Below are 19,855 nucleotides of genomic sequence, written 5' to 3' on the forward strand. Positions count from 1 at the left end.
AGGTTTCTTCAGAATAGGTATAATAGTGGCCTGCTTGAATGCGGAGTGGAAGGTAGCTGAGGAGAGGCACCTGTTGAAGAAGGAGGTTAGGTACGGAATAAGAAGAGGGTAGATCTTAGGGATAAGGAGGGTGGGGCGAGGGTCAGTAGGGGCCTACGTAGGGTGGGCTTTGGAAAGGAGGAGGGATACATCAGAAGGGGAGACAGGCGAGAAGTCAGACATGTAAGCTGAAGGGGGAAGGGGCGGAGAGGAAGGGGGGATTAGGAGAAGTAGTTAATCTTTTGACAAAGAGAAAGAATCTTGGAGGAGAAGAAGCTCGTAAAGTCAGAAGGTGAGAGGGTGGATGAAGCTGAAGGGTCAGGGGTTGGCGGGGAGAAAAGATGAGAGAGGGTTTGAAAGATACAGCGAGGGTGAGAGGCTTGGAAGTGGAGAAGGTTAGAATAGTAGGAACGTTTAGCAGAGCTGAGTCAGGAGTCATAAAGAGAATGGTAGGAGAAATAGGAGGTCTGGTTGGATGGCGAGGGAAATTTGAGCCAAAGTCGCTCAAGGCGACGAAGGAGTCAGTGCCCCACTTGGGCTACCACAGTCAAAAGAGTTTGGACAGGCCACTGGAAGCAAGTCAGGTTCGTGCTCTCTCACATAGTCTGGGCGTGGTCTCAGAATACTAACATATAATACCCTAGGGAGGTATACCGATGTATGACTGGGGAAACCTACGTAAGATACAAATTGTACGCCATAAAGTCCGTGCAACTCTCATGTTATTTACTGAGACTTTCACCCTGCAAAGTTCATAAATATATTGCCAATTGAAGCACTCTTTACTGTATATGTCAACAGAAAGACAGAAAAAATAGAGTATTTTCATTCTTCTGGTTTACACATATGGTTCCATCCCCGCATAAACTTACCATTATATGTGTGATATGAGTTATAGGTGTGATATACAATAAATTGATAAGATATGTTTTTTGAACAGGACTGTACTAATACACATTTTGAGCTAAACATCTGAAACAGGTGAAATTCTCATTTGTTTGTCACTGCAAAATGCCCTGACATGTTTTGGTTTCCTTTTACCCTATAGAACTGTCTTCCTGGAGACAAACATCATGTGCCAACATGGAGTGATAGTTTAGAATAATATTGAGAGATCAAAGTACTGCCACTAAAATTATCTTGGTGGTATGCAAAAATAAGTGGAAATCTATGGACCAATTTCTTGTGTTCGTGATTCCCTGAAGTTTGGTGACAAATCGTTCCATATTATTGTGACTCCTGATCCAACTTCCAGTTTGTGCAGGCAAAGGGAGGGGAATCTATAAGGGGTCTATAAAATAAATGTTCAAGTGCCCTCTGCCCAGCTTTTTCTTTGAGGTGAAAAATAAAACAGGGCACAGGGCACTTGAACATTTATTTTATATTTTGCACCTCAAAGAAAAGCAGGGCGCACAGAGCATCAAAATGTGTTTTATCATAGCAATGCTGGCATATACTGTTTGCCCTTGCCAGCATGATATAGGGCCTCATTACGACCCTGTCGGTCCCGAAACAAGGTTGCCGGTAAGCTCTCTGAAACCGTTGTTTCCGGACCGGCAAATTACAGGTCTGCCTGCCGCAGCCACTGTGCCCGACAGGTCTGACTCTGCTGGGCACAGCGGTCACAGTAAGCAGACCCATCATGGAAGCACCGGTGCTTCTGTGTACCCATTTCATTGGAGTCCCATAGTACTCCACGGGAATGGGGAACAACATTTTACTGGCACCTACCTCCCGGTCCACCCAGACTTTTAATGTCCCGGTGGCACCGGGAAGCTAGGTGCCAGTACATTTTATGAGTCCGGCGGCAACCGGCCGGTAGCACAGGCAGGGTTAACGCTGGGCTCCTAATGAGGCCAGGTTGTCTTTTATAGTGCATTGTTGGCATATATTGTTAAATTCTGGTAGTATGAAAATATGTTTTGTAGGGCAATTCCTGCATTCTGGTGTGAAAACAAAGAAATTGATATGAGGCCGGGAAGCCCAAAGGAAACACACCAACACAGGTTACAAAGAACATACAAAGTGCTTTATTTAAAAGCTGCAACCGTTACCAAAAAGTCAATTGACAAACGGATAGCTATTCGGCTCTCAGAGTAACAGAACGAACTTCAACGAGAGTTCACTGCGTTAGTGTGAGAGACCGTACATTGGGATACTCGTGTTTTTATACTCTTTATCCTGCTCTGGCCAACCCCCTCGCGGGTTAACCATTCTTAGGACCAGGCCTAGGGTTCCTTGCCAGGTCAATCCAATAATGTATGCATTTTGATCAGTTCCGCTGATACAGTTGTTCATTTACACATAGGTCAGGGATAGGACAAGGTCTCAGTTCGCGACCCCAACAAGTGGCCTGCAGGCATATTATTTATTCATGTGTGCGGAGGTCACAACAGCCAGAATCCCACTCGAAATGTCATTCGGCCTCCATTTTGGTGTTCAGGGTGACTTCCACATTACAAGAGAACCTAAAATGGCGGCTAAATCCAAGATGGCGATTTACACAGTACATTAAGGTCAAGACCTTGCCGCGGAATCTATTTACACAATGTTTTAGACAACTTGGCGTAGGCCAACACACATTCAAACAATGCAATAGGAGGAATAATATTATTTCGATTCCAACACTGGTAACATGCAAATGTTTTTTACTAAGATAATGCAAGAATGTATTTTTGGGTACTCACCACAACAACCCTTGTTGCACAGGTCAACAATGGCATATATTTTTGTGCACATGCAGCAGGATTAGGTGTTTTACATTTGCAATGCTGGCATAAGATGTGTTTTGCAGGGAGGTGCTGGCATTTATTGTTTGTCACTGGCAGTATAAAAGCATGTTTTAGTGTGGCGGTTATTAGTGGTGATTTAATTTGTGCGTAATGCCAGACTACTCCAGATTCTAAGTACCAGTCAGCGGATCAAACTTGCATATCACTGTCTTGTTCACAATGCAAGCATGTTGACCCTGAGCTGTCTTCTCAGCTATTCTGGCATATATTGTTGGGCACTTGCAACCACGACATATGTTTTACAGTGGCAATGTTGACATGTATTGTAGATCACTGGAAGCATGAAAGGGGGCCAGCACTGGCATATTGTTTTGACACAACCCATGACATGGTTTTACCACAATCAACAATGCTGGTATTTATTTTGAGAAAGGCTTTGCAATTTTCCTTTGGGCATGGAGAGCTTCAGACCATGTTGTAAAATGCTCCTATGTATAGTAGGTGACTTGGCCTCTAGTTAGAGCCAATTGCTAACTGTATCAATTTGTAGCCAATTGTTCGGAAAAGTGTCAAGTAAAGGGCAACATTTCAACCATTACTTAAAAATGGCTTGGGCAAACACTCCCAAATTCCTTTGTCTTGGGTGGACTCACTTGCTATGCTTTTGTTCTATGCTTTTCCGTTCGGGTCTTCGCAAGGTAACAATTGATGCCACTCAGCACATGCGTTTTACTTTCTGCCACTGGTAGCAATAGTTGCCACAATAGGCGAAGTGACATTTCGTCGCCAAACTTCTCATGCGAATGGGGCCCTGCCAGTGGTACCATTGGTGACTGCCTAATATAAGTTTAAGCTAATAATGAGGGTGCAAGGAGGTTGGGAGGGTTGCAGTTAAGGCAGACAGATTTGTTATTGAGGCAGAATGTGTACCAGCAGATGGAGACAGAGGCAGAAGGATGCAGCTGCTATACAGCTATGCCATTAATGGGAGGTGCTGCAGGTGAGTTTGACAGATTTGATTTACTTAGGAGGTTTGGTCGCGCGAACATGCAGAGGGAACTGCTTTGGAGTGCTAAAGTGCACTTAAGGCAGCCGTTGCTGTGGCAAACAGGTTTGTGGAGGCTGGAAGATTTGATGTTGAGGCGTTTGAGGATTGCAGCTTGCCGCCAGAGGTAGGCAGGGTTGAAGCTGAGAGCGAGTTTTGCCTCTGAAGCAAGCTGGGTTTCAACCCAGGGCGGCAGATCACCTGTGAAGGCAGGCAGGGTACCATGTTGGGGTGACCGATTTTCCTGTGACCCATGCCAGATTTGCAGGCCAGGCAAGCAGGACTGAAGTAGAGTTAAGCAGGTTTCATGTGCAAAGAGCGGGGCCCATGCTGAGCAGAAAGCAGTCATTCTGCCTCACCACGACTTTGGCGGTAAACCTCAAATGCGGCAGTAACACTTTTACCGCCGCATTTAAGGGTCTGCCAAATGACGGGCTTGGCTGGGTAAATCCGCAGCGATTTCTTTTTTCTTCGATTTCCTGCGCTATTACCGCCAGCCGTAATAGCGCCGAACGTTCTCCATTGGACCCAATGTCGAATGGGAAATTCCCAAATGGGCCCAATGGGGAATGGGGACTTACCGTTCCGCCAAACCTTGATCCGGCGTTAATAGCGCCGGGGATTTGGCGGTAGGGCTAATAACCAAAAGCGCCCAACTCTTGATGAGGCCCATGTTCAGATAGGTACCTAATTGATCTCATCTAGCAATTGTGGGGGGAAAGGATTGCATGGGAGGAGGGTTAATGCTGTCATGCAGTGGCGACGTTAACGCAGTGGGTGGCCCTACCCAGCTGAGTAGTACCACCATCTAAAGGGAGCAGTCAGGAGCCAGAAACAGACTTTAAAGTGCCAGGAAAGAATGGCACATGAAACAGTTGCATGGAGTAATGTAAACAAATGTAAACAAATAACACAAAGAGGAAACCCACATGAAATAGAACCTTGCAATGTTTCCGATTGCTGTATATTCCTGCCCCACCTGAACTCTGTGGAAAGATTTTTTTTTTAACACAGGGTACTTCAATCAAACATACCTGGCTGTCAAGCATTATGTCATAAGCCTCGGATATGATTAGCAAGCAATCCGTGGAGAGCTACTCGGCGTTAAGGGCGTGGGGTTGCGACATTTGTCCTCTGAAGATTGGCGTCGCGTAATAAGCACAGCCAATTTCCAGAGGAAAAAACAAAACTATTTGCAGCCCTGAAAAATCCTGCGGTGTGAATAGCAAACACGTCCCATCAGGGGGGGTACATGGCTGGTAATATCCCACAGTCCTCGCTGAGGCCCTCGCTTCGCTTGGCCTTGACTATGTTCGGGCGGGCGGGCCGTTACTGGCCATGCACGCCCCCCTGTTGGGGCGCGATTGCTAAAATCAGATGAAATGCAGCCCCAAGATACTATATCATGAGCCAGGAGGAGGGAACAGAGAGCATCAGAGTCGGCTGGTGAATTTTTCAATTAGAGGGGCGTAAATCTTTCCCACACATGTGCCAGAGCGACCTTAATAGCAAGGAAGCCAGAAAATGTTTCGAATAAGGGTTAAAATGGTGCACTATATAGCACACTTTCTGTAAGAAATGAGTACAACGCCAGATAGTTTGTAATAGGTTTTGTTGGGTAACTACAATCCACATATACAATAGATGCGAGTCACCAATGGTGCACAAGAACATTTCCTAATGCATTTTCATGATGCGTTGCCGACAATATATGTCAATATAAAAACATTTCTCACGCTGGCTGTGCCTATATATTTCCATGCTGGCTGCACTGATAAATGCCAGTATTCCTATATGAGAACATACTAATCTTTAATTGTAAGAACGGATGTCCATGCTGGTTCTGCCAGTATATGCAAGTATCCCCACGCAGCAACATACTCTTATTGGCTTGCCATTAGAAATGCCATGCCACAATATGAAAGCATGTGGCTGCAGCAAAATGCCACTCTAGCCATGTCATAAATAACACATCATTCTTGCCTTATCATAGATGCCCAGTAACAAAACGCCACATCACTGTGAGAAAGAGCTAGACTGGCTGAAAAGGAGCCCCTAAGAGTGAAAGCAGAAGTGGGCTAAACCACACGCATGCCACAAATGTTTTGTGGCATGCGTGTAGGTTAGCACTGTATTTTCTGCACCGGTGGCATTTCTGCAAAAATCATCCCTTACAAGACTTACTCAGGCCCAATTGATTTGGTGCAATGCCATCACAATTGGTAGAGCCGACGTTTGAATATACAAGTGTTGCAATTGTATTCATTGTAATGCCCAGACCACCCTATCAAAGGCTGCATGGATGCCAACAAAAAGAACAATGCTGTCTTAGGCCCATAGCCACACACCTCTTGTGGTAAATGACAGGATGAAGCAGTGACCTTAAGCATCCCTGCCTTTGCAGACACCTAGCTGTTCTCTGTGCATTAATCATGCACCTGTGAGCCAGGAGACTAAATACTTAAGTAGCAAACGAGTTTTTTAAGCAAAGTCCAAGAGGACAATACGCGTGTCAACGCTAATTGCATCTATGGGTCCTTTCTTATGAAGAAGAAGCGATATTGCTCAGTGCCAAGGCAGCAGAACCTATGCCCACTTGACAGCCTCCACGAACACTGTACACAGGAGGTGTACAGTTGATACAACAGCATGGGCACCCCATCTAGCCGACAGGCAGTGTGACCTTCCATTTTTCATCATCAGCAAAAATGTAGTTCAGTGAAAACCTGAAAAGGGGCACATGTAAATTATTTCGGAGTACTCCTCAAAAATGCTAGGTCATCCGTATCAAAACCAGTGACAGCCCTCGGGCAACTAATCTGCAAAATCGACTAGAATTATTATTTTTCATTTGCCCCTTGCGGTATCACCCAGTCTTTCCTAGATCACTCTAATTTTTTAAAACTTTCAGTGTTCATTTTTTTGAAACATTTTTATTTATTTATTTGCATTTTTAAAGCGCTCAGACAGCCCGGAGGCATCGAGGCGCTGTTACAGAATTTATTTTGTTTTTGTTATTGTCTTACTTGCATATTTATAACGCGCTTAAATACCCAGAGATTTCTATCGGGGATCGAACGAGTGTTGTTTCGTGTTGTCTTGCTTCCAAGGCGAGCACGTTGCCACTGAGCTGTCCTCCCAGGATTATACTTTGCACTTTGTTTGTGTCCTCACCCTTCGAGAAAACTCATGATTTTTTTTTTTTTATACTTCAAGGGTGCTTTAGATTTTCTGCAATTATGCATTGGTGTTTTCCAGGTGGTAGGTTAGTGCCCGTGTCAAATACCACCACCAAACCAAGAGATGTTATTTTTGCAGAAATCGATGAAAAGATGTATTTTCCCCTTTTGTCCCTTGCACACGAACGGACTATGCCAGCTAGCCAACAGCGGGTAGCTACCATTTCAATCCGCATGGATTAAATACATTGATTCCAACCAATCCGCTTGTCGTTACCTATCAGGGGACAAAGATGGCCGCACTCGAGCGGCTGCGCCTCTATTTAAATACTGCATACTGCGGCCAGAAATCGTTGCCTGTCCAGGCCAAGATTTTGAAGTGAGAGCAAAGGGACATATGATCAATATTTCCAGGAAATCCAACGAAACTACCTTTGTCCCCCTTTATGCACTTGAGTTTAGTGGGAATATCACTCCCAACCTTCCTGTATCAAGGCAGTAGATCAACAGCATTACACATTTCCAACAGGAATTTGCGCCTGCATTAACTTGTGTTAGTTTTCATGGTAAATAAAGAGAATACCCAGAAACCAACATGGTGAAGCCCCCGACTATGAATGTTAATCGGAAAGAGATTTGCATTATATTCGCCAAAAAGCGACATAGAAGCAATACAGAAGTCATCACTCAACGATGCAACAAAAACCTTCAACTCCTTGAGCTTTGAATCATTTGGTTTAGTTATTCCAGTTTTCTAGTACCCAGAATAATTAAGAGGTGTGACTTGTATTATGGCGGCGTTAGGCACCCACTTCTATGGAACCAGCATTGGAGGTCATGCACTGGTCTGGCAGGCAGGAGATGTCTCTACAGCCATTTACATCTCAGACTTAGCCATCCCAGTATGGGTTCCCACAGGGTTCTTCCCTGTCGCCCCTCCTTTTTAATTCCTGCTTGCCTCCACTGCTCAAAGTAATTCATACCATTCAAGTCTGATGGCCATGCTTCATTACATTTGGTAGCCGCACCTTGGAGAATTTCACACATCATCCACGACAGTAAAAAACCTTTTGTGATTTGACACTGCGAAAAGGGTAATCTAGTTTCCCCTTCGACTAGCAGCTGAGTAATCCTGCTTATATGGAAATTGACCCTAGGAAATGTGTGATGTGTGGACAGTGAAACACATTTGTGGATTGCAATTCTGGTTGATATGATATAATATGATAAGTCATTTATAACGCGCCTGTACACAAGTGTTTCCAGGCGCGACGAGGCATGGGAGGGAAGACAGAGGGAGGGCGACAAAACATCAATCTTACTAGGCCTTGTGTCATTCAGATCATGCAAGTGTGATTCTATTGTATTTTATTGTGTGAGTATTTTAGAGCGCAAACAAGGACCGAAAGGCATCAAGGTGCTAAGTGGAGTGAGAGAAAGAGGGCAACTTCAGACAAGCAGGACTAGAACAAGTGGGTTTTCAGAGTCCTTCGAAAAAGAAGATATCCAGGAATGTTAGGAAGCTCAGGTGGCAAGGCATTTCAACGCCTGGGGGCAAGCACCGTATAGGGTCTTCCTCCAGCTCTGGCATGACGGAATCTGGGAATGCATAGCGATAGTGGGAAGAGCCAGTGAGAGAGGGGGAGTGCTAATGCGAGGGGGGAAAGGGGAGTTCTAGGGAGAGGGGGAGAGTGCCAGGGAGAGGAGGGGGTGCCACAAGAGGAGGGGGGAGGAATGTCAGGGATCGGATGGCGGAGGAGTGCCAGAGAGAGGAGGAGGGATTTCCAGGGAGAGGACGGGGGGGGGGCAGTGCCAGGGAGAGCATAGGGGGATTTTGAAATCATTGTTTCTGAATAACCTTACAGAGATGCATAAAGTGACAGGGTTGCGCGTCAAGGGAAACACTGGAGACTTTCATGAACATGAATGCCAAAATGACATAATGGAATTGGAGATACCATTCTACTGTACAACACATTTGATCTGATCACGCAGCTACATCAAGACAAAGATCCATCTGAACCTGAAGGTATGTAATCACGCACCACTTCAGTGGACATCCGCCGCTGGAACGGCTAACTACCCATATGCATCAGAATGCAGCGACGACTACGACAAATACTTGGTCTAGCAGGGCACACAATGATTCACCTCCATGCACCAGACTAAAACACAAAGCACAACACCTCCGCTATCAGAATGCAGTGACGACCTATGAGAAATAAGTTGTTCTAGCTGGACACATAACGAATCTCTTGCACTCACACACTCTCCTGTACACCTCAGCACCCACCGCCATGCCTGACCTTCATGTATGTGCTCGGCCAGCCCACTGAACTCCCTATCTTGGCCAAATGCACACACGCATTCTTATCCCTTTGACAAATTCCCATACCTTGGACTTCGCTCTCCCAAGGGCATTGCCAACACAAGCGCGTTGAGGCCATACTAATGGGATATAGGCGCTATGTAAATGACAAACGACTACTACAACTGCTACAACGTTTATTTTTTTCTGGGAATAAGGATGACGTTTTACACATACAAGGATTAAATACCTGTGTGAATCTCTTTTAACTTTAGATGTTGCTTTCAATAGGCGATCACTTTCGGTGATTGTTAATCAATGGATTTAATCTCACTAACACCCGTTTGCTGTGTTCAAAACCAAAGACTATAAAAATGGCATTAAATAATAGAATTTTTGGGTGAGCCTCTGTAATTCCATCTTGCCCAGCACAGCCTCCTTGCTTAAAATTAGAGCATAAAAGATTAACGTTGAAAATGTATTTTCCAAACCTAACTCCATTCTTTGCAAATCCAGTAGGGATTCTTCTCTCCCTGAGGTCACCAAATGTCACCAGATGTCACCGTTTATTTCTTTACCAAATTTATGTTGTCCCTTGCAAGGATCCTGGTCCCTCAATAGAAGCTGTCCAAAACGCTGCAGATTGTCTCGACACAAAGGAAGAATTTTGACCACATCTGTCCATGTGACATATTGATGTCTACCCTTCAGGGGTACAAGGACGAGCAGAGACGTTTTGTGATACCTTCTTCACCTTTTTTGATAACGTGGGCTCAGGGAAGGCTATACTCTTAAGAGGTGTGTGATTCTGATTCAGTCGCAACTCACACAGCGAAGTATAACAGTCCAAAATAATGGAATGATCAATCAAAGTTCCATAATAGTATATATTTTAATCAAACATACTGTATACAATAATAGCTAACTAGAAAATACTGTAAAAACCAACCACAGTGGGAAGAACACAGAATATGCAAAGATAGAATCGGTGCAGCACTCTGGGTAATGAGACGGGGGAGAGAAAAGGCAATTAAAAGACCATAGTTTTCCAAAATGATATTTCTGGATATTTCTGGAGGTTGCAAAAGTGATACAAATGACCTAGCTAGTCTCCAGGGCCTAAATATGGACCAGAACAAATTTTAATGAATAATACCCCCAAATGTCTTGGGGGTTCGATTGAATAGAACCAGGCTTCTCGGTGTCGACTACGGTGTCGGCCTTTGGTCGCAAATACAGCCGTTGCGATGGTCCAGCTGGCTAATATCAGTCCGATTCTCTGGTTCCCAAACACGGGGCCTGCAGCACAGTGAGGTCCTAGGCAACAGGGTGGCTGACAGAGAGGCAGGCTTGTGGTCCAGCAGCAGTGTTCACCCCAATGGTCCCTGCGGATGGTTACGGGGCACGCCTGCCCCTGCCTTTGGAATATCTGTCTTCACCTCAGAACTGGAGGACTTTAGAAAGGATTGCTCTCTCAGCAGGATCCAACACAATCGTCTCAAGTGATCATCCAAGATTCTTCAAGATGATTCAAAGAAGTGGTGGGAGAGCCTTTCTTTTATAGGCAAAAGTCTCCAGGTGATTGCTCTAAAGCTAGTCTGCTTTAGGGGTCCAATCCCTGCTCTTGAAATGAGTGACCTTTCCCCCCTTCTGATGTCACACCAGAAGTGCTTTGCTCCATACAAATTGGAGAGGAAAGGAAAAATTGGCAGAGAGATTAAAGATGGTGGATGTCTCCTTCCCTTGAACTGAGTTCCTCTGACTACTCTAATTCCACTCCTTTCCCTTCTCTCTCAGAACAAAGGCCTTTAGAAATTTAGCACCCTAGTGTTAGGCCGGGCTCACTGTGAACGGGTGTGCCTCTTGGTTTCTGTTTCCAGGCCATTGTCCTGTGGAGTGGCTGTCCTGGGGAATAAGGGGATATCTGCCGTTAGGAAGGTTCAAAGAGGAGCAAAGCCCCAGGGCTACCTTCCTGCTAGTGGACATGGGTGCGCTTTGTCTGGAAAAAAAATGCACATAATCCTTCCACAGCTGAACTGGGCCTACAGCGCTGACACATGCGCAAAATAAATTTAATGTGGCTGGGATAACTCTGAGAGATGCTGGCCACCAGACCCTAACTCAGGTATGGCTTGTATTTACAGTTTAGTGTGCCACCAGGAAAAGGATCCCCAGAGCTATGCAGTTTTTGGAACATGGGTGCATATCTTAAATGCAGCCTCTGCGTTGCAGAGACTTGGATGCCACTGCAGCTGTCAAGAGGGTACTTGTGACCTCTAAACCTGCTCTGTGCCACTGATAGAGCAGACGCTGCGAATCAGGATGCCGAGGAAGTAGGGCACAAGTACACGCTATGCCTATGGCATGGAGCTTATGATAGCAATGTGATTAGCAGATTTCCCTTTCACAGACGGAATTACCCACATCATTTAATCACTTGATAAAATCCAAAAAAACAGGGCAATTCATCATGGTCCCAGCGTCTAGGAACTTCACTGGCTTCCCCTACCAGCCCATATTCCTTCAAAACAGCCATCATTACGTGTAAGTGCGCCGTCCTATCTGGCCAAGAAATTCACTTATGCCTACACAGCGTTCATAAGCCGCAGAAAGGAGGAAAGAAGAGAACGCACATTCTCAGCCTGCCGTCTCGTGAACGGTGGCATAATCAATCTGCTTATATCGGGCTGGCACCCTCACCTGTGCAATTCAGAAAAGATGGCAAACCTTTAGACAACAGCTGGCTGGCCTCTGATTTGGATGTCTCTGAAAGAACGATGACTCCAGTGTTCAAGTAGAAATAAAGGTTTAATTGAAGTGCAGTAGGTATAGACCCCCGGCACGTCCTTCCTCCAGGCTGGGACAACAACAACTGCTCAGGAACCAATTTCAAGTCCAAACATTCTATACAACATCACTAAGCCTATACACATTCCACTAAGAACCTAAGGTACATTTTCAGAAGGATGCTCTGACAGCTATTTACATATGCATCATGTCAACACTGATAACTATTTACATGAGCTACATCATAACCGTCTCCTTACTATCAAGCCCCACTGGATGTGCCTTACCCAACTTCTTACTCTTTCCCATCTATACGGCTCACTACACAACTTCTTGCAATGCACAACACTGCAGAGCTTTCTAGCTATTCTTGCACTATACATAGATGAATGCATACCAACATGCTGATGATTATCAGAAATTCCTTAATGCCAACATAAATAAAGACACCCTTACCAACCCTACACAACATATTACATGCAAGTCTATCTCTTTCTGCCTGATCATGGATGAAGGCAAACTGATGCACTCTAAAAGGAAATACAAGTGAGGCTTTAAAAACTGGCTTCCCTACCATAGATCACCACTTCGAATGGCCAGCATTTTTATCGCCTCCATCTGCTCCGGTGTCAAAGGTCTACAACCTGCGCATGATCTTGGTGCAGAAGCAAGCATTTGAAAATCAGATTTTCTTGGTCATCAAGTTTTGGAATATTTGGCTGGATAGCACTCACTGTGCATCATCAACACTCATTCTTCAGAGCCACATTTCTATCCAAAAGAGATGATTGAAATGCATCCCATGTTGGTCAACACACCTGACAAATAGCCCAGTGATTTAATCACATGTTGCTGAGCTCTGTGGTCAATAGCAGTATTAGGGGCTACAATGACAGAAGGCCCAACTCTGCCTTTCAATCAAATGAAAGTGAGCACAATTACATGGTTAATAGTAATGTCAATGATTTTCAGCACTGCCAAAGGGTAAAATAACAATAGAAAGATTTCTACAATTTTGTTTTTATCATTATATGCATATCATTGGACCACTTTTGTGGCCATATATTTATGGTGACATTGGCCCACACTATGAATTTCTAAGTATATACACCAATTTACTGCCAAAAACAACTACTATTATCACCATTTAGTCCCATGGACTAATAACAGGAATATGAGTGGTTGCACAGTGGTGTTAGTCCCCATAATTGGAGTCCAAAGGATTAAATTGTGATTTATTTTAGATGTGGGACTTTTGCAGAAATTAGGTAAGGAGAGGTGAGAGCCCCAGACCCTGGCAGGTAGACTCGTAGTGCTCCCGGCACCATTTCGTTGCCCCTCAAGGCCCTCAGTGACCTCTGGGCATTTCACCTGCCCGCCTCCGGCCATAATGAAAGCTCCTTGGCCCAGCATCTACCTCATAGAAGCTGCTTTTGCAGCGACGAGGTAAGGAGCAGTGACAGTCCCAACCCCTGTTAAGATTACCCATACCACTCCCTGTGTCTTTTCCTTGTCCCTCAATGCCCTCGGCCGCATTAGAGCATTTCACCTGCCTGCCCCAGCCATCCGTGGTCCATCCTCTCTACCTCGCCGTCCCTCCCCTGATTGGACCTGGCTGCGCGGTCATGCACCCATACTAGAAAGCAGAACATCCCAAGGCAGCCGGCTAAGGACTCAAGGCAAAGGGCACCTAATGTCTGCTGCAACAATCACGTAGGGAACAACTATTTGTTTGTACATCTAGCACTGTTGTGGGCTTGTATTGTGAATCTAGCTACCGTTTTGTGACACTACTTTGCATCTTTTTCTGCAGGGTCAGTGTTGTAGGCTTGCATTCTGAATCTCGCTGCTGTCTGGTGCCACTGCCCTGCATCTTTTCCCACAGGGTCAGTGTTGTAGGCTTACATTTTGAATCTCGCTGCTGTCTGGTGCTTCTACCCTGCATCTTTTCCCACAGTTCATATCAAACATGAAGGCTATCCACAACTCTGGTTGGCACTGGGGAAAGTGCAAAGTAACAAAGGAGGTTGTCCCACCAGGAATAATGTATGACACAATATGAGTTAATATCACAATGTTGTCAAGATGTATTGCAGCGTGACCTTAAATCTCAGCTACTCATCTGAGTTTGCAGAAATGATGTCTACTTAATCACCCTGAAATCAATTAAACCCTAACTGTATGGCTAACAGAGGAACATTCTAGCTGCTCTATGGGGACCTTTAAAACAAGGGTCTACGTATGTCTAGGGTAAACCAAAACTCCTGTCGGGTCTTGCGAACAAATGTGCTGCTAACTAATGGGACATAAACTTCGGAGGATTAAACAGGTAGCTCTGCTTTCTTAAACACCGACCAAATGCCTGCTGGAAAAATATGTACTCAGTATACAATTCTGCCAGAATTGCAGAAATTACAAATGTATTGCAAATTACCACCTCAGCAGGGTAGGAATACATAGTAGATCTATCGGGCATAGTTGGTCAGGCACGCCTAGATGGCTGCTGGATGCGAACTCGATAATTCTGTCTGGTTCCGTTCTGTGTTTGTCTGTTTTGATGCAGCTATTGCAATGGAGCAGCAAGTCGGGATTCTCTAGGAAGCTGACATGGCGTGAGATAAGGTAGCAGATGTATTCCTTCCATTCATTTTCCCTATAATCTCATGGTGTAGTGTCCTGGTAATCTGTTTGCCTATAATCTCATGCATGGTGTGATGTCCTGGTAATCTGTTTGCCTATAATCTCATGCATGGTGTGGTGTCCTGGTAATCTGTTTGCCTATAATCTCAAGCATGTTGTAGTGTCCTGGTAATCTGTTTGCCTATAATCTCATGCATGTTGTAGTGTCCTGGTAATCTGTTTGCCTATAATCTCATGCATGTTGTAGTGTCCTGGTAATCTGTTTGCCTATAATCTCATGCATGGTGTACTGTCCTGGTAATCTGTTCGCCTATAATCTCATGCATGGTGTAGTGTCCTGGTAATCTGTTCGCCTATAATCTCATGCATGGGGTAGTGTCCTGGTAATCTGTTTGCCTATAATCTCATGCATGGTGTAGTGTCCTGGTAATCTGTTTGCCTATAATCTCATGCATGGTGTAGTGTCCTGGTAATCTGTTTGCCTATAATCTCATGCATGGTGTAGTGTCCTGGTAATCTGTTTGCCTATAATCTCATGCATGTTGTAGTGTCCTGGTAATCTGTGTACCTATAATTTCATGCATGGTGTAGTTTCCTGGTAATCTGTTTGCCTATAATCTCATGCATGTTGTGGTGTCCTGGTAATCTGTTTGCCTATAATCTCATGCATGGTGTAGTGTCCTGGTAATCTGTTTGCCTATAATCTCATGCATGGGTTTGCCTGCATTTTATTCTTTATAGATTAAAAGTGTCCTACATTGTGTTTCAATCAAGGAACCAATAAGCAATTTTTCCTGCTTAGGCTCCCCACCCTACCAAGCTGCCCATATAATTGAGAGATTAGGTAAACTCTGGTTCCACTCTCTGCTGGTGTTTCTAAGATTTTTTGGGATACATAGGGCATTTCTTTTCTCACTGTTTGGTGATGCAGTTATTCCCTGTTGAGTGCAATGGTGTGGTGTCACTGTGGTTTTTAATATTAGTAATAGCACTTTCTTCTAGGTTTTCCTACCCTAGTGAGATGGCAATTTGCAATACATTTGTAATTTCTGCTTTTTTCATAGAATTTTATACTGAGTACATATTTTATCCAGGGCGCATTAGGTTGGTCCTGAATAAGGCGGAGCTACCTGTTTCATCCGTTGAAACGTATGGCCCATTGAGTTGATATTAGGTCGAAAGACCTTTTTAAAAAAACAGAACAAAAATAGATCGAATTAGAAAGACCGCTCAGTGACCGCACAGATTGGTCTTTCTAAATTGAACTGGCACGCCCCTGCCACACACGAGTGCATGCGGAGGCTGACAGGTGCGGGTTGGGTAAGTGAATAGGGGCCGTGTGTGTTTGTTGTGTGTGTGTGTATGTGTGTCTGCACCCGCTTGTGCGTGCATGTAGTAAGTGTGTGTTGAGCTGGGAAGGGGGTGGTGGGTGGAGAAAGGAAAGGTTTGTGAGGGTTAAGCCCCCCTGATTCAGGAAACATCTAGTGGGAGAGGTTGGGGTTGGCGAAGGGATCACCTTTTGGGGTTGTGGGGGAATATGTCCTACATCCAAATTTTAAAGCCAACATAAAAAACGGCAGAAATAAATCACTCTTTTCTGTGTTCGGTCTTTAAATGCAGAAATATGACATAGAACCCATTAAGTTAGCAGCACATTTGTCTGCAAAGCCCAACAGGAGTATTGTTTCCCACAGGACATACGTAGACCCTGGTTTGAAAGGTCCCCATAGAGAAGTTAGAGTTTCCCTCTGTTAGCCATAGAAGTTAGGGTTCAATTGTGTCATGTAGTGGCCTATTATTCCAACACATGTGTCTTTATGTGATTTTACTGAATGTAAAATGGTAATGTTTGTCAACCATTCTTTTCTTTGTTTCTATTATGATGATTTCCATGTCTGATTATATTTAAATTAAGAAATAGTGTTCAATGAGATGTACTTCAGTTAACTCAGTGTGTCAGAGTAGTGTTCTTTATTATGTTTGCAGAAGATTTCAGGGTGATTACGTAGACATAATTTCTGCAATCTTGAATCAATAGCTGAGATTTAGCACCACACTGCAATAAATGTTGACAACATTGTGATATTAACTCATATTGTGTCATGAATGATTCCTGGTGGGACAGCCTCCTTTGTTACTTTCTTTTTTCCCCCACAGGGGCAGTGTTGTAAGCTTACATTTTAAATCTCTCTGCTGTTTGGTGCTACCATCCTTCTTCCTTTTCCACAGGGTTACTGCCATAGGCTAGTATTTTGAATCTGTTTGTGAGCCCAGCTACCGTTTTGTACCAATACTTTGCATCTTTTTCCACAGGGATAGTGTTGTGGGCATGCACTTCAAATATCGCTGTATTGTGAATCTAGCTACCGTTTGTGCCACCTCTCTGCTTCTTTTCCCACAGTGATAGTGCCGTAGCCTGGCATTTTTAATCTGACTGGCTGTTCAACCACTACCTGGCACCTCTTGTCCACAGCATTGCTACTTTCTGCTTTAAATTTCAGTGTTCAGCGGATGACAGCCAGCTCTCCTCAGGCTTGCCTCTGCCACCTCTGCTCCTTCTCTCATACCAGACTGTCCGGCCACCATTTAGGAATGGTGTGCCACCAATGATCTCTGCCTCATGGCCATTAAGACTGAGATCCTCCTCATTGGGACACCTGCTCCCACCTTTCCTCTCTCCCTCTCTATGGCCGCATGCCCTAGGCCCTCTCTTTGCTCCTTCCTGCGAGGCTAAGAACCTTGGTATCATCTTCGACTCCACCCTCTCCTCTCCTCACATCTCCGACGTCTCTAAGAAGTCACACTATCAGCTGCACCTCCTCAGAGGTATTCTGCCTTTTCTCACTTTCCCCCAGAAGCTCTCTGTCTCCAGAGACCTGGTCCTCTCTAGGCTGGGCTATTGCAACATCCTCTTTCTAAATCTTACTGTCTCTACTCTCTGACCTTTACAACTTATCCAGAACAGGACTGCGAGACTTGTCCTTGGCCTCAATCCCAGGGAACGTATCTCTCCAGTTCTGAAATCTCTTCACTGCTCCCTGTGGCTGCAAGGATCAAGTTACAGACCTTTTGCATCATCCACAAGTCTTTATGGGGCTTGGGACCCACTACCTCCAACTTTCTCTTCCTAAACATCTTCCTTCTTCTAGAGTGCTCTGCTCATCCACCTCCAGCCCTCTGAGTGTCAGACGCGTCTCCACGCAGAGTGGCAGATCTCTTTCCTCGGCTGGGGCCTCCCTCTGGAACAGCCTCCCTGCCTCTCTCAAACTTGAGCAGAACCACCTCTGGGTCTGGAAGCATCTCACGATCTTCCTTTTCACTTCCGCTTTCTCTCTTCCTCTTCCCTGCTGATGTCCCTGACTGCTCCGCGCACTGGTCACTTGGCCACCCACTGAACTTGGGCCCAGGTTCTTGCTTGTTCTGTTGTCATCGCACTGCCTCTGGGTCCCCCCAGCCCTTAAGGGTCTGTTTCTGAAACCCTACAGACCCTTCTCTCTGCATTTATGAGCGACCTTCTGGCAGCACTTACTGAGCTACCTACACTTCTCCTCCCCACGCACTTCTCCCCTCCCTCTTCCCCACACTTGCATGATCTGAATGACACAAGGCTTAGTAAGATTGTTCTTTTGCCCTCCTTCTGTTTCCCCTCCTTGACTTGTCATGCCTAGAAACACTTGTGTACAGGCGCGTTATAAATGACTTATATCATGTCATATCTGTGTTTGACCCTAGCTACCATCTTGTGCCACTATTTTGCGTCTTTTCCCACAGGAACATTGTTGCAGGCTTGCATTCTGATTCTTGCTGCTGCCTGGTGTAACTACCCTGCATCTTTTCATATAGGGTTAGTACTGTAGGCCTGTATTTTGAAACCTACAGGCACTCTCTGGTACAAATAGCACTCCATCCATCTCAATGGAACATAGCCTCATCCCACCCGGGGCACGGCCACTCACCCACGTACATCAGCAGCAATTCACTACTTGCCGTCATAACGCACATCACCTCTGCCATTAGAATTCAGCTGAGTCCCACGACAAACATTCGGTCCCGCTGGGCACATAATCAGTCTTCTCGACTCGCCTACTCTCCTGACAGTCTATCACAGCACCCATTCATTAGCCAGATCTCCATGGGTCGATAGCAGGGACTTAGGCACCCCTCCCTACTTTGGTACTGGCTTAAATGCACACACACATTCTAATATCCTCTTATCAATTCTCACACCTCTGACTTCAGTCCTGCAAGTGCGTTCATCCCACATTGCTTTGAGGCCATACCAGTGGCCTTGGGTGCAATACAAATGCCATATAACAACATTTGCGATGAGCAATAATTCTGTGTGATAAATCCAACGATTTGTGTTTGTATGGTGGATTATATGCTTCTAGCTTTTTGTCAGAAGTACATTTTCCATCCTACTGCTAAAACATGTAGAATCACTGCCACTTTACGACCACATTTTACCTCACCCCCTACTCATAATGAGGCCCATTGTACTTTCCCCTGGTAATGGAAATTGGCTTTAACCCTGGAAAAGATCGACATCCTGGAGAAATGTTCTTCAAAACTTAACATAACAATGATTTGGCACATATAGTAAGATATGTATTGGTTGGTGAATAGAGCGCAGGGATTTTAAATAGTGTGTTGCAAATGACTGTCCTCATCCGACTTTCCATCAGGCTTGGTTCAGAGCAAATTAATCTAATCACTGAAATGCCCACACCAACTTTAAGCATACTGCAATGGCCACACAAGTGGTATGCAGAACTGCTGAATGTTTCAACAATAGGGTACATTATTACTGCCATTTTAGGGAAAATGGGTAGAATTGATCTATATCGCTGGGATGCTCTGCGATTGCCAAAATATTCAGTTTGAGGAGCAAACATTGAAAGTCCAAACAGTTTTTCTAAAAAAATTTTTATTTTGGGAAGTCTTGCTGGAAAAAAAGTAAGTATAGATCAAAAAGTATGCTTTGTCAAAAAGTAGAAAGGAGTATGGGATTCCCTCTACTGAGAATGAACATGGGGCAAATACCCTGGTCTATGGATTTTTTTCCACTCAAGAGGATCTCCAACCAGGTTTTAGCTCACTGCACCCTTTACAGTGGAGAAATACC

Source organism: Ambystoma mexicanum, chromosome 5p (genome assembly GCF_040938575.1).
Source record: "Ambystoma mexicanum isolate Mex_15411 chromosome 5p, UKY_AmexF1_1, whole genome shotgun sequence".
Taxonomy (NCBI): domain Eukaryota; kingdom Metazoa; phylum Chordata; class Amphibia; order Caudata; family Ambystomatidae; genus Ambystoma; species Ambystoma mexicanum.